Source organism: Pimephales promelas, chromosome 13 (genome assembly GCF_988280905.1).
Source record: "Pimephales promelas chromosome 13, fPimPro1.hap1.1, whole genome shotgun sequence".
Classification (NCBI taxonomy): domain Eukaryota; kingdom Metazoa; phylum Chordata; class Actinopteri; order Cypriniformes; family Leuciscidae; genus Pimephales; species Pimephales promelas.
In genome coordinates, this window is record NC_142781.1 from 7,198,186 (window position 1) to 7,216,348 (window position 18,163).

The 18,163-nt window shown below is 42.7% G+C and overlaps 51 non-coding genes across 51 annotated transcripts; all 51 read left to right on the forward strand.

Annotated features, from left to right (window-relative positions):
- The first annotated feature begins 150 nt into the window (after window positions 1-150).
- trnav-aac (transfer RNA valine (anticodon AAC)) lies at window positions 151-223 on the forward strand. The gene has a single exon. It is a non-coding gene; the product is annotated as a tRNA-Val (tRNA).
- A 123-nt stretch (window positions 224-346) lies between these two features.
- trnav-cac (transfer RNA valine (anticodon CAC)) lies at window positions 347-419 on the forward strand. The gene has a single exon. It is a non-coding gene; the product is annotated as a tRNA-Val (tRNA).
- Window positions 420-976: 557 nt separating this feature from the next.
- On the forward strand, window positions 977-1,049 carry trnav-aac (transfer RNA valine (anticodon AAC)). The gene has a single exon. It is a non-coding gene; the product is annotated as a tRNA-Val (tRNA).
- Window positions 1,050-1,172: 123 nt separating this feature from the next.
- trnav-cac (transfer RNA valine (anticodon CAC)) lies at window positions 1,173-1,245 on the forward strand. The gene has a single exon. It is a non-coding gene; the product is annotated as a tRNA-Val (tRNA).
- A 265-nt stretch (window positions 1,246-1,510) lies between these two features.
- Window positions 1,511-1,583, forward strand: trnav-uac (transfer RNA valine (anticodon UAC)). Its single transcript has one exon. It is a non-coding gene; the product is annotated as a tRNA-Val (tRNA).
- A 219-nt stretch (window positions 1,584-1,802) lies between these two features.
- trnav-aac (transfer RNA valine (anticodon AAC)) lies at window positions 1,803-1,875 on the forward strand. Its single transcript has one exon. It is a non-coding gene; the product is annotated as a tRNA-Val (tRNA).
- A 123-nt stretch (window positions 1,876-1,998) lies between these two features.
- trnav-cac (transfer RNA valine (anticodon CAC)) lies at window positions 1,999-2,071 on the forward strand. The gene has a single exon. It is a non-coding gene; the product is annotated as a tRNA-Val (tRNA).
- Window positions 2,072-2,338: 267 nt separating this feature from the next.
- Window positions 2,339-2,411, forward strand: trnav-uac (transfer RNA valine (anticodon UAC)). Its single transcript has one exon. It is a non-coding gene; the product is annotated as a tRNA-Val (tRNA).
- A 219-nt stretch (window positions 2,412-2,630) lies between these two features.
- trnav-aac (transfer RNA valine (anticodon AAC)) lies at window positions 2,631-2,703 on the forward strand. The gene has a single exon. It is a non-coding gene; the product is annotated as a tRNA-Val (tRNA).
- Window positions 2,704-3,166: 463 nt separating this feature from the next.
- On the forward strand, window positions 3,167-3,239 carry trnav-uac (transfer RNA valine (anticodon UAC)). The gene has a single exon. It is a non-coding gene; the product is annotated as a tRNA-Val (tRNA).
- Window positions 3,240-3,995: 756 nt separating this feature from the next.
- On the forward strand, window positions 3,996-4,068 carry trnav-uac (transfer RNA valine (anticodon UAC)). The gene has a single exon. It is a non-coding gene; the product is annotated as a tRNA-Val (tRNA).
- Window positions 4,069-4,287: 219 nt separating this feature from the next.
- Window positions 4,288-4,360, forward strand: trnav-aac (transfer RNA valine (anticodon AAC)). The gene has a single exon. It is a non-coding gene; the product is annotated as a tRNA-Val (tRNA).
- A 123-nt stretch (window positions 4,361-4,483) lies between these two features.
- trnav-cac (transfer RNA valine (anticodon CAC)) lies at window positions 4,484-4,556 on the forward strand. Its single transcript has one exon. It is a non-coding gene; the product is annotated as a tRNA-Val (tRNA).
- A 557-nt stretch (window positions 4,557-5,113) lies between these two features.
- Window positions 5,114-5,186, forward strand: trnav-aac (transfer RNA valine (anticodon AAC)). The gene has a single exon. It is a non-coding gene; the product is annotated as a tRNA-Val (tRNA).
- A 123-nt stretch (window positions 5,187-5,309) lies between these two features.
- On the forward strand, window positions 5,310-5,382 carry trnav-cac (transfer RNA valine (anticodon CAC)). Its single transcript has one exon. It is a non-coding gene; the product is annotated as a tRNA-Val (tRNA).
- Window positions 5,383-5,647: 265 nt separating this feature from the next.
- Window positions 5,648-5,720, forward strand: trnav-uac (transfer RNA valine (anticodon UAC)). Its single transcript has one exon. It is a non-coding gene; the product is annotated as a tRNA-Val (tRNA).
- A 219-nt stretch (window positions 5,721-5,939) lies between these two features.
- Window positions 5,940-6,012, forward strand: trnav-aac (transfer RNA valine (anticodon AAC)). Its single transcript has one exon. It is a non-coding gene; the product is annotated as a tRNA-Val (tRNA).
- A 123-nt stretch (window positions 6,013-6,135) lies between these two features.
- trnav-cac (transfer RNA valine (anticodon CAC)) lies at window positions 6,136-6,208 on the forward strand. Its single transcript has one exon. It is a non-coding gene; the product is annotated as a tRNA-Val (tRNA).
- Window positions 6,209-6,475: 267 nt separating this feature from the next.
- On the forward strand, window positions 6,476-6,548 carry trnav-uac (transfer RNA valine (anticodon UAC)). Its single transcript has one exon. It is a non-coding gene; the product is annotated as a tRNA-Val (tRNA).
- A 219-nt stretch (window positions 6,549-6,767) lies between these two features.
- On the forward strand, window positions 6,768-6,840 carry trnav-aac (transfer RNA valine (anticodon AAC)). Its single transcript has one exon. It is a non-coding gene; the product is annotated as a tRNA-Val (tRNA).
- A 463-nt stretch (window positions 6,841-7,303) lies between these two features.
- Window positions 7,304-7,376, forward strand: trnav-uac (transfer RNA valine (anticodon UAC)). Its single transcript has one exon. It is a non-coding gene; the product is annotated as a tRNA-Val (tRNA).
- Window positions 7,377-7,595: 219 nt separating this feature from the next.
- Window positions 7,596-7,668, forward strand: trnav-aac (transfer RNA valine (anticodon AAC)). The gene has a single exon. It is a non-coding gene; the product is annotated as a tRNA-Val (tRNA).
- Window positions 7,669-7,791: 123 nt separating this feature from the next.
- Window positions 7,792-7,864, forward strand: trnav-cac (transfer RNA valine (anticodon CAC)). Its single transcript has one exon. It is a non-coding gene; the product is annotated as a tRNA-Val (tRNA).
- Window positions 7,865-8,132: 268 nt separating this feature from the next.
- On the forward strand, window positions 8,133-8,205 carry trnav-uac (transfer RNA valine (anticodon UAC)). Its single transcript has one exon. It is a non-coding gene; the product is annotated as a tRNA-Val (tRNA).
- Window positions 8,206-8,424: 219 nt separating this feature from the next.
- trnav-aac (transfer RNA valine (anticodon AAC)) lies at window positions 8,425-8,497 on the forward strand. Its single transcript has one exon. It is a non-coding gene; the product is annotated as a tRNA-Val (tRNA).
- Window positions 8,498-8,620: 123 nt separating this feature from the next.
- trnav-cac (transfer RNA valine (anticodon CAC)) lies at window positions 8,621-8,693 on the forward strand. Its single transcript has one exon. It is a non-coding gene; the product is annotated as a tRNA-Val (tRNA).
- Window positions 8,694-9,250: 557 nt separating this feature from the next.
- Window positions 9,251-9,323, forward strand: trnav-aac (transfer RNA valine (anticodon AAC)). The gene has a single exon. It is a non-coding gene; the product is annotated as a tRNA-Val (tRNA).
- A 462-nt stretch (window positions 9,324-9,785) lies between these two features.
- On the forward strand, window positions 9,786-9,858 carry trnav-uac (transfer RNA valine (anticodon UAC)). Its single transcript has one exon. It is a non-coding gene; the product is annotated as a tRNA-Val (tRNA).
- Window positions 9,859-10,076: 218 nt separating this feature from the next.
- On the forward strand, window positions 10,077-10,149 carry trnav-aac (transfer RNA valine (anticodon AAC)). The gene has a single exon. It is a non-coding gene; the product is annotated as a tRNA-Val (tRNA).
- A 123-nt stretch (window positions 10,150-10,272) lies between these two features.
- Window positions 10,273-10,345, forward strand: trnav-cac (transfer RNA valine (anticodon CAC)). Its single transcript has one exon. It is a non-coding gene; the product is annotated as a tRNA-Val (tRNA).
- A 557-nt stretch (window positions 10,346-10,902) lies between these two features.
- Window positions 10,903-10,975, forward strand: trnav-aac (transfer RNA valine (anticodon AAC)). Its single transcript has one exon. It is a non-coding gene; the product is annotated as a tRNA-Val (tRNA).
- Window positions 10,976-11,437: 462 nt separating this feature from the next.
- On the forward strand, window positions 11,438-11,510 carry trnav-uac (transfer RNA valine (anticodon UAC)). Its single transcript has one exon. It is a non-coding gene; the product is annotated as a tRNA-Val (tRNA).
- A 219-nt stretch (window positions 11,511-11,729) lies between these two features.
- On the forward strand, window positions 11,730-11,802 carry trnav-aac (transfer RNA valine (anticodon AAC)). Its single transcript has one exon. It is a non-coding gene; the product is annotated as a tRNA-Val (tRNA).
- A 123-nt stretch (window positions 11,803-11,925) lies between these two features.
- Window positions 11,926-11,998, forward strand: trnav-cac (transfer RNA valine (anticodon CAC)). Its single transcript has one exon. It is a non-coding gene; the product is annotated as a tRNA-Val (tRNA).
- Window positions 11,999-12,263: 265 nt separating this feature from the next.
- On the forward strand, window positions 12,264-12,336 carry trnav-uac (transfer RNA valine (anticodon UAC)). Its single transcript has one exon. It is a non-coding gene; the product is annotated as a tRNA-Val (tRNA).
- A 415-nt stretch (window positions 12,337-12,751) lies between these two features.
- Window positions 12,752-12,824, forward strand: trnav-cac (transfer RNA valine (anticodon CAC)). Its single transcript has one exon. It is a non-coding gene; the product is annotated as a tRNA-Val (tRNA).
- A 265-nt stretch (window positions 12,825-13,089) lies between these two features.
- Window positions 13,090-13,162, forward strand: trnav-uac (transfer RNA valine (anticodon UAC)). Its single transcript has one exon. It is a non-coding gene; the product is annotated as a tRNA-Val (tRNA).
- Window positions 13,163-13,381: 219 nt separating this feature from the next.
- Window positions 13,382-13,454, forward strand: trnav-aac (transfer RNA valine (anticodon AAC)). Its single transcript has one exon. It is a non-coding gene; the product is annotated as a tRNA-Val (tRNA).
- Window positions 13,455-13,918: 464 nt separating this feature from the next.
- trnav-uac (transfer RNA valine (anticodon UAC)) lies at window positions 13,919-13,991 on the forward strand. Its single transcript has one exon. It is a non-coding gene; the product is annotated as a tRNA-Val (tRNA).
- A 219-nt stretch (window positions 13,992-14,210) lies between these two features.
- Window positions 14,211-14,283, forward strand: trnav-aac (transfer RNA valine (anticodon AAC)). The gene has a single exon. It is a non-coding gene; the product is annotated as a tRNA-Val (tRNA).
- A 123-nt stretch (window positions 14,284-14,406) lies between these two features.
- trnav-cac (transfer RNA valine (anticodon CAC)) lies at window positions 14,407-14,479 on the forward strand. Its single transcript has one exon. It is a non-coding gene; the product is annotated as a tRNA-Val (tRNA).
- A 265-nt stretch (window positions 14,480-14,744) lies between these two features.
- trnav-uac (transfer RNA valine (anticodon UAC)) lies at window positions 14,745-14,817 on the forward strand. The gene has a single exon. It is a non-coding gene; the product is annotated as a tRNA-Val (tRNA).
- A 219-nt stretch (window positions 14,818-15,036) lies between these two features.
- trnav-aac (transfer RNA valine (anticodon AAC)) lies at window positions 15,037-15,109 on the forward strand. The gene has a single exon. It is a non-coding gene; the product is annotated as a tRNA-Val (tRNA).
- A 123-nt stretch (window positions 15,110-15,232) lies between these two features.
- trnav-cac (transfer RNA valine (anticodon CAC)) lies at window positions 15,233-15,305 on the forward strand. Its single transcript has one exon. It is a non-coding gene; the product is annotated as a tRNA-Val (tRNA).
- Window positions 15,306-15,573: 268 nt separating this feature from the next.
- On the forward strand, window positions 15,574-15,646 carry trnav-uac (transfer RNA valine (anticodon UAC)). The gene has a single exon. It is a non-coding gene; the product is annotated as a tRNA-Val (tRNA).
- A 219-nt stretch (window positions 15,647-15,865) lies between these two features.
- On the forward strand, window positions 15,866-15,938 carry trnav-aac (transfer RNA valine (anticodon AAC)). The gene has a single exon. It is a non-coding gene; the product is annotated as a tRNA-Val (tRNA).
- A 123-nt stretch (window positions 15,939-16,061) lies between these two features.
- Window positions 16,062-16,134, forward strand: trnav-cac (transfer RNA valine (anticodon CAC)). The gene has a single exon. It is a non-coding gene; the product is annotated as a tRNA-Val (tRNA).
- Window positions 16,135-16,691: 557 nt separating this feature from the next.
- Window positions 16,692-16,764, forward strand: trnav-aac (transfer RNA valine (anticodon AAC)). Its single transcript has one exon. It is a non-coding gene; the product is annotated as a tRNA-Val (tRNA).
- Window positions 16,765-16,887: 123 nt separating this feature from the next.
- Window positions 16,888-16,960, forward strand: trnav-cac (transfer RNA valine (anticodon CAC)). Its single transcript has one exon. It is a non-coding gene; the product is annotated as a tRNA-Val (tRNA).
- A 266-nt stretch (window positions 16,961-17,226) lies between these two features.
- trnav-uac (transfer RNA valine (anticodon UAC)) lies at window positions 17,227-17,299 on the forward strand. The gene has a single exon. It is a non-coding gene; the product is annotated as a tRNA-Val (tRNA).
- Window positions 17,300-17,518: 219 nt separating this feature from the next.
- Window positions 17,519-17,591, forward strand: trnav-aac (transfer RNA valine (anticodon AAC)). Its single transcript has one exon. It is a non-coding gene; the product is annotated as a tRNA-Val (tRNA).
- The last annotated feature ends 572 nt before the right edge of the window (window positions 17,592-18,163 follow it).

Below are 18,163 nucleotides of genomic sequence, written 5' to 3' on the forward strand. Positions count from 1 at the left end.
GGCAATTGGACCAAAGAGCTGTAGGCAGACTGCCATTCCGAATGAGCTCTTATCTGTTATTTGTGGAATTTAAACAGCTTGTCACAATGCTTGCAGGAAAGATTATGGGATAGAGACATTTTCGAAAATGCACATATCTTACATAAGGAGGTTTCTGTAGTGTAGTGGTGATCACGTTCGCCTAACACGCGAAAGGGCCTCGGTTCGAAACCGAGCAGAAACAGCAATTGGCTTTTGGCAGAAAATTTAAACTGTTTGCCACAACAGGAGGGCTCAGCTCACTTTTCCTTTGTACACTTTTTAACAAGCCTGCACCAGAAGATTTCTGTCTGCACCTAAAGGGCTTGTTTCCGTAGTGTAGTGGTTATCACGTTCGCCTCACACGCGAAAGGTCCCCAGTTCGAAACTGGGCGGAAACTGTGGATGGTCTTTGCTAACATTTTTTCAGTGGTTTTCTGTTGAGCAGGTCAGAACACTTGCAGGGCGATTTGCGGTGTAAATTCTTTAGAAAAGGACTAAAACAAAACAAATTACCATTGAAGTTTCCTGTAGAGTAATAAAAAATGTTTAGTCTGCCAACAAAAATAGCAGCTTTTTGCCATTTTAAGGACAGTGGGCAGTCTATCGTTTCAGTCGCTTTTGAACAAGCGTACGCTAAAAGAGGTCGGACTGTCTTACAAGATAAGTTTCCGTAGTGTAGTGATTATCACGTTCGCTTTACACGCGAAAGGTCCTCAGTTCGAAACTGGGCGGAAACAAGTAAAGGGGTTTTTAATATACGTGCTGAAATTTGCAACAAATTTTTTGACTATTGAAATTAGGTGAGGGCAATTGTACCAAAGAGCTGTAGGCAGACTGCCATTCCGAATGAGCTCTTATCTGTTGTTTGTGGAATTTAAACAGCTTGTCACAATGCTTGCAGGAAAGATTATGGGATGGAGCCATTTTCGAAAAAGCACATGTCTTACATAAGGAGGTTTCTGTAGTGTAGTGGTGATCACGTTCGCCTAACACGCGAAAGGGCCTCGGTTCGAAACCGAGCAGAAACAGCAATTGGCTTTTGGCAGAAAATTTAAACTGTTTGCCACAACAGGAGGGCTCAGCTCACTTTTCCTTGGTACACTTTTTAACAAGCCTGCACCAGAAGATTTCTGTCTGCACGTGAAGGGCTTGTTTCCGTAGTGTAGTGGTTATCACGTTCGCCTCACACGCGAAAGGTCCCCAGTTCGAAACTGGGCGGAAACTGTGGATGGTCTTTGCTAACATTTTTCAGTGGTTTTCTGTTGAGCAGGTCAGAACACTTGCAGGGCGATTTGTGGTGTAAATTCTTTAGAAAAGGACTAAAAAAAAACAAATGACCATTGAAGTTTCCTGTAGAGTAATAAAAAATGTTTAGTCTGCCAACAAAAATAGCAGCTTTTTGCCATTTTAAGGACAGTGGGCAGTCTATCGTTTCAGTCGCTTTTGAACAAGCGTACGCTAAAAGAGGTCGGACTGTCTTCCAAGTTAAGTTTCCGTAGTGTAGTGGTTATCACGTTCGCTTTACACGCGAAAGGTCCTCAGTTCGAAACTGGGCGGAAACAACTAAAGGGGTTTTTAATATACGTGCTGAAATTCGCAACAAAGTTTTTGGACTATTGAAATTAGGTGAGGGCAATTGTACCAAAGAGCTGTAGGCAGACTGCCATGCCGAATGAGCTCTCATCTGTTGTTTGTGGAATTTAAACAGCTTGTCACAATGCTTGCAGGAAAGATTATGGGATGGAGCCATTTTCGAAAAAGCACATGTCTTACACAAGGAGGTTTCTGTAGTGTAGTGGTGATCACGTTCGCCTAACACGCGAAAGGGCCTCGGTTCGAAACCGAGCAGAAACAGCAATTGGCTTTTGGCAGAAAATTTAAACTGTTTGCCACAAAAGGAGGGCTCAGCTCACTTTTCCTTTGTACACTTTTTAACAAGCCTGCACCAGAAGATTTCTGTCTGCACATAAAGGGCTTGTTTCCGTAGTGTAGTGGTTATCACGTTCGCCTCACACGCGAAAGGTCCCCAGTTCGAAACTGGGCGGAAACTGTGGATGGTCTTTGCTAACATTTTTCAGTGGTTTTCTGTTGAGCAGGTCAGAACACTTGCAGGGCGATTTGCGGTGTAAATTCTTTAGAAAAGGACTAAAACAAAACAAATGACCATTGAAGTTTCCTGTAGAGTAATAAAAAAAATGTTTAGTCTGCCAACAAAAATAGCAGCTTTTTGCCATTTTAAGGACAGTGGGCAGTCTATCGTTTCAGTCGCTTTTGAACAAGCGTACGCTAAAAGAGGTCGGACTGTCTTCCAAGTTAAGTTTCCGTAGTGTAGTGGTTATCACGTTCGCTTTACACGCGAAAGGTCCTCAGTTCGAAACTGGGCGGAAACAAGTAAAGGGGTTTTTAATATACGTGCTGAAATTCGCAACAAAGTTTTTGGACTATTGAAATTAGGTGAGGGCAATTGGACCAAAGAGCTGTAGGCAGACTGCCATTCCGAATGAGCTCTTATCTGTTGTTTGTGGAATTTAAACAGCTTGTCACAATGCTTGCAGGAAAGATTATGGGATGGAGCCATTTTCGAAAAAGCACATATCGTACATAAGGAGGTTTCTGTAGTGTAGTGGTGATCACGTTCGCCTAACACGCGAAAGGGCCTCGGTTCGAAACCGAGCAGAAACAGCAATTGGCTTTTGGCAGAAAATTTAAAACTGTTTGCCACAACAGGAGGGCTCAGCTCACTTTTCCTTTGTACACTTTTTAACAAGCCTGCACCAGAAGATTTCTGTCTGCACATAAAGGGCTTGTTTCCGTAGTGTAGTTGTTATCACGTTCGCCTCACACGCGAAAGGTCCCCAGTTCGAAACTGGGCGGAAACTGTGGATGGTCTTTGCTAACATTTTTTCAGTGGTTTTCTGTTGAGCGGGTCAGAACACTTGCAGGGCGATTTGTGGTGTAAATTCTTTAGAAAAGGACTAAAACAAAACAAATGACCATTGAAGTTTCCTGTAGAGTAATAAAAAATGTTTAGTCTGCCAACAAAAATAGCAGCTTTTTGCCATTTTAAGGACAGTGGGCAGTCTATCGTTTCAGTCGCTTTTGAACAAGCGTACGCTAAAAGAGGTCGGACTGTCTTCCAATTTAAGTTTCCGTAGTGTAGTGGGTATCACGTTCGCTTTACACGCGAAAGGTCCTCAGTTCGAAACTGGGCGGAAACAAGTAAAGGGGTTTTTAATATACGTGCTGAAATTCGCAACAAAGTTTTTGGACTATTGAAATTAGGTGAGGGCAATTGTACCAAAGAGCTGTAGGCAGACTGCCATTCCGAATGAGCTCTTATCTGTTGTTTGTGGAATTTAAACAGCTTGTCACAATGCTTGCAGGAAAGATTATGGGATGGAGCCATTTTCGAAAAAGCACATGTCTTACATAATGAGGTTTCTGTAGTGTAGTGGTGATCACGTTCGCCTAACACGCGAAAGGGCCTCGGTTCGAAACCGAACAGAAACAGCAATTGGCTTTTGGCAGAAAATTTAAACTGTTTGCCACAAAAGGAGGGCTCAGCTCACTTTTCCTTTGTACACTTTTTAACAAGCCTGCACCAGAAGATTTCTGTCTGCACCTAAAGGGCTTGTTTCCGTAGTGTAGTGGTTATCACGTTCGCTTCACACGCGAAAGGTCCCCAGTTCGAAACTGGGCGGAAACTGTGGATGGTCTTTGCTAACATTTTTCAGTGGTTTTCTGTTGAGCAGGTCAGAACACTTGCAGGGCGATTTGCGGTGTAAATTCTTTAGAAAAGGACTAAAACAAAACAAATGACCATTGAAGTTTCCTGTAGAGTAATAAAAAAAAATGTTTAGTCTGCCAACAAAAATAGCAGCTTTTTGCCATTTTAAGGACAGTGGGCAGTCTATCGTTTCAGTCGCTTTTGAACAAGCGTACGCTAAAAGAGTTTGGACTGTCTTCCAAGTTAAGTTTCCGTAGTGTAGTGGTTATCACGTTCGCTTTACACGCGAAAGGTCCTCAGTTCGAAACTGGGCGGAAACAAGTAAAGGGGTTTTTAATATACGTGCTGAAATTCGCAACAAAGTTTTTGGACTATTGAAATTAGGTGAGGGCAATTGGACCAAAGAGCTGTAGGCAGACTGCCATTCCGAATGAGCTCTTATCTGTTATTTGTGGAATTTAAACAGCTTGTCACAATGCTTGCAGGAAAGATTATGGGATAGAGACATTTTCGAAAATGCACATATCTTACATAAGGAGGTTTCTGTAGTGTAGTGGTGATCACGTTCGCCTAACACGCGAAAGGGCCTCGGTTCGAAACCGAGCAGAAACAGCAATTGGCTTTTGGCAGAAAATTTAAACTGTTTGCCACAACAGGAGGGCTCAGCTCACTTTTCCTTTGTACACTTTTTAACAAGCCTGCACCAGAAGATTTCTGTCTGCACCTAAAGGGCTTGTTTCCGTAGTGTAGTGGTTATCACGTTCGCCTCACACGCGAAAGGTCCCCAGTTCGAAACTGGGCGGAAACTGTGGATGGTCTTTGCTAACATTTTTTCAGTGGTTTTCTGTTGAGCAGGTCAGAACACTTGCAGGGCGATTTGCGGTGTAAATTCTTTAGAAAAGGACTAAAACAAAACAAATTACCATTGAAGTTTCCTGTAGAGTAATAAAAAATGTTTAGTCTGCCAACAAAAATAGCAGCTTTTTGCCATTTTAAGGACAGTGGGCAGTCTATCGTTTCAGTCGCTTTTGAACAAGCGTACGCTAAAAGAGGTCGGACTGTCTTACAAGATAAGTTTCCGTAGTGTAGTGATTATCACGTTCGCTTTACACGCGAAAGGTCCTCAGTTCGAAACTGGGCGGAAACAAGTAAAGGGGTTTTTAATATACGTGCTGAAATTTGCAACAAATTTTTTGACTATTGAAATTAGGTGAGGGCAATTGTACCAAAGAGCTGTAGGCAGACTGCCATTCCGAATGAGCTCTTATCTGTTGTTTGTGGAATTTAAACAGCTTGTCACAATGCTTGCAGGAAAGATTATGGGATGGAGCCATTTTCGAAAAAGCACATGTCTTACATAAGGAGGTTTCTGTAGTGTAGTGGTGATCACGTTCGCCTAACACGCGAAAGGGCCTCGGTTCGAAACCGAGCAGAAACAGCAATTGGCTTTTGGCAGAAAATTTAAACTGTTTGCCACAACAGGAGGGCTCAGCTCACTTTTCCTTGGTACACTTTTTAACAAGCCTGCACCAGAAGATTTCTGTCTGCACGTGAAGGGCTTGTTTCCGTAGTGTAGTGGTTATCACGTTCGCCTCACACGCGAAAGGTCCCCAGTTCGAAACTGGGCGGAAACTGTGGATGGTCTTTGCTAACATTTTTCAGTGGTTTTCTGTTGAGCAGGTCAGAACACTTGCAGGGCGATTTGTGGTGTAAATTCTTTAGAAAAGGACTAAAAAAAAACAAATGACCATTGAAGTTTCCTGTAGAGTAATAAAAAATGTTTAGTCTGCCAACAAAAATAGCAGCTTTTTGCCATTTTAAGGACAGTGGGCAGTCTATCGTTTCAGTCGCTTTTGAACAAGCGTACGCTAAAAGAGGTCGGACTGTCTTCCAAGTTAAGTTTCCGTAGTGTAGTGGTTATCACGTTCGCTTTACACGCGAAAGGTCCTCAGTTCGAAACTGGGCGGAAACAACTAAAGGGGTTTTTAATATACGTGCTGAAATTCGCAACAAAGTTTTTGGACTATTGAAATTAGGTGAGGGCAATTGTACCAAAGAGCTGTAGGCAGACTGCCATGCCGAATGAGCTCTCATCTGTTGTTTGTGGAATTTAAACAGCTTGTCACAATGCTTGCAGGAAAGATTATGGGATGGAGCCATTTTCGAAAAAGCACATGTCTTACACAAGGAGGTTTCTGTAGTGTAGTGGTGATCACGTTCGCCTAACACGCGAAAGGGCCTCGGTTCGAAACCGAGCAGAAACAGCAATTGGCTTTTGGCAGAAAATTTAAACTGTTTGCCACAAAAGGAGGGCTCAGCTCACTTTTCCTTTGTACACTTTTTAACAAGCCTGCACCAGAAGATTTCTGTCTGCACATAAAGGGCTTGTTTCCGTAGTGTAGTGGTTATCACGTTCGCCTCACACGCGAAAGGTCCCCAGTTCGAAACTGGGCGGAAACTGTGGATGGTCTTTGCTAACATTTTTCAGTGGTTTTCTGTTGAGCAGGTCAGAACACTTGCAGGGCGATTTGCGGTGTAAATTCTTTAGAAAAGGACTAAAACAAAACAAATGACCATTGAAGTTTCCTGTAGAGTAATAAAAAAAATGTTTAGTCTGCCAACAAAAATAGCAGCTTTTTGCCATTTTAAGGACAGTGGGCAGTCTATCGTTTCAGTCGCTTTTGAACAAGCGTACGCTAAAAGAGGTCGGACTGTCTTCCAAGTTAAGTTTCCGTAGTGTAGTGGTTATCACGTTCGCTTTACACGCGAAAGGTCCTCAGTTCGAAACTGGGCGGAAACAAGTAAAGGGGTTTTTAATATACGTGCTGAAATTCGCAACAAAGTTTTTGGACTATTGAAATTAGGTGAGGGCAATTGGACCAAAGAGCTGTAGGCAGACTGCCATTCCGAATGAGCTCTTATCTGTTGTTTGTGGAATTTAAACAGCTTGTCACAATGCTTGCAGGAAAGATTATGGGATGGAGCCATTTTCGAAAAAGCACATATCGTACATAAGGAGGTTTCTGTAGTGTAGTGGTGATCACGTTCGCCTAACACGCGAAAGGGCCTCGGTTCGAAACCGAGCAGAAACAGCAATTGGCTTTTGGCAGAAAATTTAAAACTGTTTGCCACAACAGGAGGGCTCAGCTCACTTTTCCTTTGTACACTTTTTAACAAGCCTGCACCAGAAGATTTCTGTCTGCACATAAAGGGCTTGTTTCCGTAGTGTAGTTGTTATCACGTTCGCCTCACACGCGAAAGGTCCCCAGTTCGAAACTGGGCGGAAACTGTGGATGGTCTTTGCTAACATTTTTTCAGTGGTTTTCTGTTGAGCGGGTCAGAACACTTGCAGGGCGATTTGTGGTGTAAATTCTTTAGAAAAGGACTAAAACAAAACAAATGACCATTGAAGTTTCCTGTAGAGTAATAAAAAATGTTTAGTCTGCCAACAAAAATAGCAGCTTTTTGCCATTTTAAGGACAGTGGGCAGTCTATCGTTTCAGTCGCTTTTGAACAAGCGTACGCTAAAAGAGGTCGGACTGTCTTCCAAGTTAAGTTTCCGTAGTGTAGTGGTTATCACGTTCGCTTTACACGCGAAAGGTCCTCAGTTCGAAACTGGGCGGAAACAAGTAAAGGGGTTTTTAATATACGTGCTGAAATTCGCTACAAAGCTTTTGGACTATTGAAATTAGGTGAGGGCAATTGTACCAAAGAGCTGTAGGCAGACTGCCATTCCGAATGAGCTCTTATCTGTTGTTTGTGGAATTTAAACAGCTTGTCACAATGCTTGCAGGAAAGATTATGGGATGGAGCCATTTTCGAAAAAGCACATGTCTTACATAAGGAGGTTTCTGTAGTGTAGTGGTGATCACGTTCGCCTAACACGCGAAAGGGCCTCGGTTCGAAACCGAGCAGAAACAGCAATTGGCTTTTGGCAGAAAATTTAAACTGTTTGCCACAACAGGAGGGCTCAGCTCACTTTTCCTTGGTACACTTTTTAACAAGCCTGCACCAGAAGATTTCTGTCTGCACCTAAAGGGCTTGTTTCCGTAGTGTAGTGGTTATCACGTTCGCCTCACACGCGAAAGGTCCCCAGTTCGAAACTGGGCGGAAACTGTGGATGGTCTTTGCTAACATTTTTCAGTGGTTTTCTGTTGAGCAGGTCAGAACACTTGCAGGGCGATTTGCGGTGTAAATTCTTTAGAAAAGGACTAAAACAAAACAAATGACCATTGAAGTTTCCTGTAGAGTAATAAAAAAAAATGTTTAGTCTGCCAACAAAAATAGCAGCTTTTTGCCCTTTTAAGGACAGTGGGCAGTCTATCGTTTCAGTCGCTTTTGAACAAGCGTACGCTAAAAGAGGTCGGACTGTCTTCCAAGTTAAGTTTCCGTAGTGTAGTGGTTATCACGTTCGCTTTACACGCGAAAGGTCCTCAGTTCGAAACTGGGCGGAAACAAGTAAAGGGGTTTTTAATATACGTGCTGAAATTCGCAACAAAGTTTTTGGACTATTGAAATTAGGTGAGGGCAATTGTACCAAAGAGCTGTAGGCAGACTGCCATTCCGAATGAGCTCTTATCTGTTATTTGTGGAATTTAAACAGCTTGTCACAATGCTTGCAGGAAAGATTATGGGATAGAGACATTTTCGAAAACGCACATATCTTACATAAGGAGGTTTCTGTAGTGTAGTGGTGATCACGTTCGCCTAACACGCGAAAGGGCCTCGGTTCGAAACCGAGCAGAAACAGCAATTGGCTTTTGGCAGAAAATTTAAACTGTTTGCCACAACAGGAGGGCTCAGCTCACTTTTCCTTTGTACACTTTTTAACAAGCCTGCACCAGAAGATTTCTGTCTGCACCTAAAGGGCTTGTTTCCGTAGTGTAGTGGTTATCACGTTCGCCTCACACGCGAAAGGTCCCCAGTTCGAAACTGGGCGGAAACTGTGGATGGTCTTTGCTAACATTTTTTCAGTGGTTTTCTGTTGAGCAGGTCAGAACACTTGCAGGGCGATTTGCGGTGTAAATTCTTTAGAAAAGGACTAAAACAAAACAAATTACCATTGAAGTTTCCTGTAGAGTAATAAAAAATGTTTAGTCTGCCAACAAAAATAGCAGCTTTTTGCCATTTTAAGGACAGTGGGCAGTCTATCGTTTCAGTCGCTTTTGAACAAGCGTACGCTAAAAGAGGTCGGACTGTCTTACAAGATAAGTTTCCGTAGTGCAATGGTTATCACGTTCGCTTTACACGCGAAAGGTCCTCAGTTCGAAACTGGGCGGAAACAAGTAAAGGGGTTTTTAATATACGTGCTGAAATTTGCAACAAATTTTTTGACTATTGAAATTAGGTGAGGGCAATTGTACCAAAGAGCTGTAGGCAGACTGCCATTCCGAATGAGCTCTTATCTGTTATTTGTGGAATTTAAACAGCTTGTCACAATGCTTGGAGGAAAGATCATGGGATAGAGACATTTTCGAAAATGCACATATCTTACATAAGGAGGTTTCTGTAGTGTAGTGGTGATCACGTTCGCCTAACACGCGAAAGGGCCTCGGTTCGAAACCGAGCAGAAACAGCAATTGGCTTTTGGCAGAAAATTTAAACTGTTTGCCACAACAGGAGGGCTCAGCTCACTTTTCCTTTGTACACTTTTTAACAAGCCTGCACCAGAAGATTTCTGTCTGCACCTAAAGGGCTTGTTTCCGTAGTGTAGTGGTTATCACGTTCGCCTCACACGTGAAAGGTCCCCAGTTCGAAACTGGGCGGAAACTGTGGATGGTCTTTGCTAACATTTTTTCAGTGGTTTTCTGTTGAGCAGGTCAGAACACTTGCAGGGCGATTTGCGGTGTAAATTCTTTAGAAAAGGACTAAAACAAAACAAATTACCATTGAAGTTTCCTGTAGAGTAATAAAAAATGTTTAGTCTGCCAACAAAAATAGCAGCTTTTTGCCATTTTAAGGACAGTGGGCAGTCTATCGTTTCAGTCGCTTTTGAACAAGCGTACGCTAAAAGAGGTCGGACTCTCTTACAAGATAAGTTTCCGTAGTGTAGTGGTTATCACGTTCGCTTTACACGCGAAAGGTCCTCAGTTCGAAACTGGGCGGAAACAAGTAAAGGGGTTTTTAATATACGTGCTGAAATTTGCAACAAATTTTTTGACTATTGAAATTAGGTGAGGGCAATTGTACCAAAGAGCTGTAGGCAGACTGCCATTCCGAATGAGCTCTTATCTGTTGTTTGTGGAATTTAAACAGCTTGTCACAATGCTTGCAGGAAAGATTATGGGATGGAGCCATTTTCGAAAAAGCACATGTCTTACATAAGGAGGTTTCTGTAGTGTAGTGGTGATCACGTTCGCCTAACACGCGAAAGGGCCTCGGTTCGAAACCGAGCAGAAACAGCAATTGGCTTTTGGCAGAAAATTTAAACTGTTTGCCACAACAGGAGGGCTCAGCTCACTTTTCCTTGGTACACTTTTTAACAAGCCTGCACCAGAAGATTTCTGTCTGCACGTGAAGGGCTTGTTTCCGTAGTGTAGTGGTTATCACGTTCGCCTCACACGCGAAAGGTCCCCAGTTCGAAACTGGGCGGAAACTGTGGATGGTCTTTGCTAACATTTTTCAGTGGTTTTCTGTTGAGCAGGTCAGAACACTTGCAGGGCGATTTGCGGTGTAAATTCTTTAGAAAAGGACTAAAACAAAACAAATGACCATTGAAGTTTCCTGTAGAGTAATAAAAAATGTTAAGTCTGCCAACAAAAATAGCAGCTTTTTGCCATTTTAAGGACAGTGGGCAGTCTATCGTTTCAGTTGCTTTTGAACAAGCGTACGCTAAAAGAGGTCGGACTGTCTTCCAAGTTAAATTTCCGTAGTGTAGTGGTTATCACGTTCGCTTTACACGTGAAAGGTCCTCAGTTTGAAACTGGGCGGAAACAAGTAAAGGGGTTTTTAATATACGTGCTGAAATTCGCAACAAAGTTTTTGGACTATTGAAATTAGGTGAGGGCAATTGTACCAAAGAGCTGTAGGCAGACTGCCATTCCGAATGAGCTCTTATCTGTTGTTTGTGGAATTTAAACAGCTTGTCACAATGCTTGCAGGAAAGATTATGGGATGGAGCCATTTTCGAAAAAGCACATGTGTTACATAAGGAGGTTTCTGTAGTGTAGTGGTGATCACGTTCGCCTAACACGCGAAAGGGCCTCGGTTCGAAACCGAGCAGAAACAGCAATTGGCTTTTGGCAGAAAATTTAAACTGTTTGCCACAACAGGAGGGCTCAGCTCACTTTTCCTTGGTACACTTTTTAACAAGCCTGCACCAGAAGATTTCTGTCTGCACCTGAAGGGCTTGTTTCCGTAGTGTAGTGGTTATCACGTTCGCCGCACACGCGAAAGGTCCCCAGTTCGAAACTGGGCGGAAACTGTGGATGGTCTTTGCTAACATTTTTTCAGTGGTTTTCTGTTGAGCGGGTCAGAACACTTGCAGGGCGATTTGTGGTGTAAATTCTTTAGAAAAGGACTAAAACAAAACAAATGACCATTGAAGTTTCCTGTAGAGTAATAAAAAATGTTTAGTCTGCCAACAAAAATAGCAGCTTTTTGCCATTTTAAGGACAGTGGGCAGTCTATCGTTTCAGTCGCTTTTGAACAAGCGTACGCTAAAAGAGGTCGGACTGTCTTCCAAGATAAGTTTCCGTAGTGTAGTGGTTATCACGTTCGCTTTACACGCGAAAGGTCCTCAGTTCGAAACTGGGCGGAAACAAGTAAAGGGGTTTTTAATATACGTGCTGAAATTCGCAACAAATTTTTTGGACTATTGAAATTAGGTGAGGAAAATTGTACCAAAGAGCTGTAGGCAGACTGCCATTCCGAATGAGCTCTTATCTGTTGTTTGTGGAATTTAAACAGCTTTTAACAATGCTTGCAGGAAAGATTATGGGATGGAGCCATTTTCAAAAAAGCACATATCTTACATAAGGAGGTTTCTGTAGTGTAGTGGTGATCACGTTCGCCTAACACGCGAAAGGGCCTCGGTTCGAAACCGAGCAGAAACAGCAATTGGCTTTTGGCAGAAAATTTAAACTGTTTGCCACAACAGGAGGGCTCAGCTCACTTTTCCTTTGTACACTTTTTAACAAGCCTGCACCAGAAGATTTCTGTCTGCACATAAAGGGCTTGTTTCCGTAGTGTAGTGGTTATCACGTTCGCCTCACACGCGAAAGGTCCCCAGTTCGAAACTGGGCGGAAACTGTGGATGGTCTTTGCTAACATTTTTCAGTGGTTTTCTGTAGAGCAGGTCAGAACACTTGCAGGGCGATTTGTGGTGTAAATTCTTTAGAAAAGGACTAAAACAAAACAAATGACCATTGAAGTTTCCTGTAGAGTAATAAAAAATGTTTAGTCTGCCAACAAAAATAGCAGCTTTTTGCCATTTTAAGGACAGTGGGCAGTCTATCGTTTCAGTCGCTTTTGAACAAGCGTACGCTAAAAGAGGTCGGACTGTCTTCCAAGTTAAGTTTCCGTAGTGTAGTGGTTATCACGTTCGCTTTACACGCGAAAGGTCCTCAGTTCGAAACTGGGCGGAAACAAGTAAAGGGGTTTTTAATATACGTGCTGAAATTCGCAACAAAGTTTTTGGACTATTGAAATTAGGTGAGGGCAATTGTACCAAAGAGCTGTAGGCAGACTGCCATTCCGAATGAGCTCTTATCTGTTGTTTGTGGAATTTAAACAGCTTGTCACAATGCTTGCAGGAAAGATTATGGGATGGAGCCATTTTCGAAAAAGCACATATCTTACATAAGGAGGTTTCTGTAGTGTAGTGGTGATCACCTTCGCCTAACACACGAAAGGGCCTCGGTTCGAAACCGAGCAGAAACAGCAATTGGCTTTTGGCAGAAAATTTAAACTGTTTGCCACAACAGGAGGGCTCAGCTCACTTTTCCTTTGTACACTTTTTAACAAGCCTGCACCAGAAGATTTCTGTCTGCACATAAAGGGCTTGTTTCCGTAGTGTAGTGGTTATCACGTTCGCCTCACACGCGAAAGGTCCCCAGTTCGAAACTGGGCGGAAACTGTGGATGGTCTTTGCTAACATTTTTCAGTGGTTTTCTGTTGAGCAGGTCAGAACACTTGCAGGGCGATTTGCGGTGTAAATTCTTTAGAAAAGGACTAAAACAAAACAAATGACCATTGAAGTTTCCTGTAGAGTAATAAAAAATGTTTAGTCTGCCAACAAAAATAGCAGCTTTTTGCCATTTTAAGGACAGTGGGCAGTCTATCGTTTCAGTCGCTTTTGAACAAGCGTACGCTAAAAGAGGTCGGACTGTCTTCCAAGATAAGTTTCCGTAGTGTAGTGGTTATCACGTTCGCTTTACACGCGAAAGGTCCTCAGTTCGAAACTGGGCGGAAACAAGTAAAGGGGTTTTTAATATACCTGCTGAAATTCGCAACAAAGTTTTTGGACTATTGAAATTAGGTGAGGGCAATTGTACCAAAGAGCTGTAGGCAGACTGCCATTCCGAATGAGCTCTTATCTGTTGTTTGTGGAATTTAAACAGCTTGTCACAATGCTTGCAGGAAAGATTATGGGATGGAGCCATTTTCAAAAAAGCACATATCTTACATAAGGAGGTTTCTGTAGTGTAGTGGTGATCACGTTCGCCTAACACGCGAAAGGGCCTCGGTTCGAAACCGAGCAGAAACAGCAATTGGCTTTTGGCAGAAAATTTAAACTGTTTGCCACAACAGGAGGGCTCAGCTCACTTTTCCTTTGTACACTTTTTAACAAGCCTGCACCAGAAGATTTCTGTCTGCACATAAAGGGCTTGTTTCCGTAGTGTAGTGGTTATCACGTTCGCTTCACACGCGAAAGGTCCCCAGTTCGAAACTGGGCAGAAACTGTGGATGGTCTTTGCTAACATTTTTCAGTGGTTTTCTGTTGAGCAGGTCAGAACACTTGCAGGGCGATTTGCGGTGTAAATTCTTTAGAAAAGGACTAAAACAAAACAAATGACCATTGAAGTTTCCTGTAGAGTAATAAAAAAAAATGTTTAGTCTGCCAACAAAAATAGCAGCTTTTTGCCATTTTAAGGACAGTGGGCAGTCTATCGTTTCAGTCGCTTTTGAACAAGCGTACGCTAAAAGAGGTCGGACTGTCTTCCAAGTTAAGTTTCCGTAGTGTAGTGGTTATCACGTTCGCTTTACACGCGAAAGGTCCTCAGTTCGAAACTGGGCGGAAACAAGTAAAGGGGTTTTTAATATACGTGCTGAAATTCGCAACAAAGTTTTTGGACTATTGAAATTAGGTGAGGGCAATTGTACCAAAGAGCTGTAGGCAGACTGCCATTCCGAATGAGCTCTTATCTGTTGTTTGTGGAATTTAAACAGCTTGTCACAATGCTTGCAGGAAAGATTATGGGATGGAGCCATTTTCGAAAAAGCACATATCTTACATAAGGAGGTTTCTGTAGTGTAGTGGTGATCACGTTCGCCTAACACGCGAAAGGGCCTCGGTTCGAAACCGAGCAGAAACAGCAATTGGCTTTTGGCAGAAAATTTAAACTGTTTGCCACAACAGGAGGGCTCAGCTCACTTTTCCTTTGTACACTTTTTAACAAGCCTGCACCAGAAGATTTCTGTCTGCACATAAAGGGCTTGTTTCCGTAGTGTAGTGGTTATCACGTTCGCCTCACACGCGAAAGGTCCCCAGTTCGAAACTGGGCGGAAACTGTGGATGGTCTTTGCTAACATTTTTCAGTGGTTTTCTGTTGAGCAGGTCAGAACACTTGCAGGGCGATTTGCGGTGTAAATTCTTTAGAAAAGGACTAAAACAAAACAAATGACCATTGAAGTTTCCTGTAGAGTAATAAAAAATGTTTAGTCTGCCAACAAAAATAGCAGCTTTTTGCCATTTTAAGGACAGTGGGCAGTCTATCGTTTCAGTCGCTTTTGAACAAGCGTACGCTAAAAGAGGTCGGACTGTCTTCCAAGTTAAGTTTCCGTAGTGTAGTGGTTATCACGTTCGCTTTACACGCGAAAGGTCCTCAGTTCGAAACTGGGCGGAAACAAGTAAAGGGGTTTTTAATATACGTGCTGAAATTCGCTACAAAGCTTTTGGACTATTGAAATTAGGTGAGGGCAATTGTACCAAAGAGCTGTAGGCAGACTGCCATTCCGAATGAGCTCTTATCTGTTGTTTGTGGAATTTAAACAGCTTGTCACAATGCTTGCAGGAAAGATTATGGGATGGAGCCATTTTCGAAAAAGCACATGTCTTACATAAGGAGGTTTCTGTAGTGTAGTGGTGATCACGTTCGCCTAACACGCGAAAGGGCCTCGGTTCGAAACCGAGCAGAAACAGCAATTGGCTTTTGGCAGAAAATTTAAACTGTTTGCCACAACAGGAGGGCTCAGCTCACTTTTCCTTGGTACACTTTTTAACAAGCCTGCACCAGAAGATTTCTGTCTGCACCTAAAGGGCTTGTTTCCGTAGTGTAGTGGTTATCACGTTCGCCTCACACGCGAAAGGTCCCCAGTTCGAAACTGGGCGGAAACTGTGGATGGTCTTTGCTAACATTTTTCAGTGGTTTTCTGTTGAGCAGGTCAGAACACTTGCAGGGCGATTTGCGGTGTAAATTCTTTAGAAAAGGACTAAAACAAAACAAATGACCATTGAAGTTTCCTGTAGAGTAATAAAAAAAAATGTTTAGTCTGCCAACAAAAATAGCAGCTTTTTGCCCTTTTAAGGACAGTGGGCAGTCTATCGTTTCAGTCGCTTTTGAACAAGCGTACGCTAAAAGAGGTCGGACTGTCTTCCAAGTTAAGTTTCCGTAGTGTAGTGGTTATCACGTTCGCTTTACACGCGAAAGGTCCTCAGTTCGAAACTGGGCGGAAACAAGTAAAGGGGTTTTTAATATACGTGCTGAAATTCGCAACAAAGTTTTTGGACTATTGAAATTAGGTGAGGGCAATTGTACCAAAGAGCTGTAGGCAGACTGCCATTCCGAATGAGCTCTTATCTGTTATTTGTGGAATTTAAACAGCTTGTCACAATGCTTGCAGGAAAGATTATGGGATAGAGACATTTTCGAAAACGCACATATCTTACATAAGGAGGTTTCTGTAGTGTAGTGGTGATCACGTTCGCCTAACACGCGAAAGGGCCTCGGTTCGAAACCGAGCAGAAACAGCAATTGGCTTTTGGCAGAAAATTTAAACTGTTTGCCACAACAGGAGGGCTCAGCTCACTTTTCCTTTGTACACTTTTTAACAAGCCTGCACCAGAAGATTTCTGTCTGCACCTAAAGGGCTTGTTTCCGTAGTGTAGTGGTTATCACGTTCGCCTCACACGCGAAAGGTCCCCAGTTCGAAACTGGGCGGAAACTGTGGATGGTCTTTGCTAACATTTTTTCAGTGGTTTTCTGTTGAGCAGGTCAGAACACTTGCAGGGCGATTTGCGGTGTAAATTCTTTAGAAAAGGACTAAAACAAAACAAATTACCATTGAAGTTTCCTGTAGAGTAATAAAAAATGTTTAGTCTGCCAACAAAAATAGCAGCTTTTTGCCATTTTAAGGACAGTGGGCAGTCTATCGTTTCAGTCGCTTTTGAACAAGCGTACGCTAAAAGAGGTCGGACTGTCTTACAAGATAAGTTTCCGTAGTGCAATGGTTATCACGTTCGCTTTACACGCGAAAGGTCCTCAGTTCGAAACTGGGCGGAAACAAGTAAAGGGGTTTTTAATATACGTGCTGAAATTTGCAACAAATTTTTTGACTATTGAAATTAGGTGAGGGCAATTGTACCAAAGAGCTGTAGGCAGACTGCCATTCCGAATGAGCTCTTATCTGTTGTTTGTGGAATTTAAACAGCTTGTCACAATGCTTGCAGGAAAGATTATGGGATGGAGCCATTTTCGAAAAAGCACATGTCTTACATAAGGAGGTTTCTGTAGTGTAGTGGTGATCACGTTCGCCTAACACGCGAAAGGGCCTCGGTTCGAAACCGAGCAGAAACAGCAATTGGCTTTTGGCAGAAAATTTAAACTGTTTGCCACAACAGGAGGGCTCAGCTCACTTTTCCTTGGTACACTTTCTAACAAGCCTGCACCAGAAGATTTCTGTCTGCACCTGAAGGGCTTGTTTCCGTAGTGTAGTGGTTATCACGTTCGCCTCACACGCGAAAGGTCCCCAGTTCGAAACTGGGCGGAAACTGTGGATGGTCTTTGCTAACATTTTTTCAGTGGTTTTCTGTTGAGCGGGTCAGAACACTTGCAGGGCGATTTGTGGTGTAAATTCTTTAGAAAAGGACTAAAACAAAACAAATGACCATTGAAGTTTCCTGTAGAGTAATAAAAAATGTTTAGTCTGCCAACAAAAATAGCAGCTTTTTGCCATTTTAAGGACAGTGGGCAGTCTATCGTTTCAGTCGCTTTTGAACAAGCGTACGCTAAAAGAGGTCGGACTGTCTTCCAAGTTAAGTTTCCGTAGTGTAGTGGTTATCACGTTCGCTTTACACGCGAAAGGTCCTCAGTTCGAAACTGGGCGGAAACAAGTAAAGGGGTTTTTAATATACGTGCTGAAATTCGCAACAAAGTTTTTGGACTATTGAAATTAGGTGAGGGCAATTGTACCAAAGAGCTGTAGGCAGACTGCCATTCCGAATGAGCTCTTATCTGTTGTTTGTGGAATTTAAACAGCTTGTCACAATGCTTGCAGGAAAGATTATGGGATGGAGCCATTTTCGAAAAAGCACATGTCTTACATAAGGAGGTTTCTGTAGTGTAGTGGTGATCACGTTCGCCTAACACGCGAAAGGGCCTCGGTTCGAAACCGAGCAGAAACAGCAATTGGCTTTTGGCAGAAAATTTAAACTGTTTGCCACAAAAGGAGGGCTCAGCTCACTTTTCCTTTGTACACTTTTTAACAAGCCTGCACCAGAAGATTTCTGTCTGCACATAAAGGGCTTGTTTCCGTAGTGTAGTGGTTATCACGTTCGCTTAACACGCGAAAGGTCCCCAGTTCGAAACTGGGCGGAAACTGTGGATGGTCTTTGCTAACATTTTTCAGTGGTTTTCTGTTGAGCAGGTCAGAACACTTGCAGGGCGATTTGCGGTGTAAATTCTTTAGAAAAGGACTAAAACAAAACAAATGACCATTGAAGTTTCCTGTAGAGTAATAAAAAAAAATGTTTAGTCTGCCAACAAAAATAGCAGCTTTTTGCCATTTTAAGGACAGTGGGCAGTCTATCGTTTCAGTTGCTTTTGAACAAGCGTACGCTAAAAGAGGTCGGACTGTCTTCCAAGTTAAATTTCCGTAGTGTAGTGGTTATCACGTTCGCTTTACACGTGAAAGGTCCTCAGTTCGAAACTGGGCGGAAACAAGTAAAGGGGTTTTTAATATACGTGCTGAAATTCG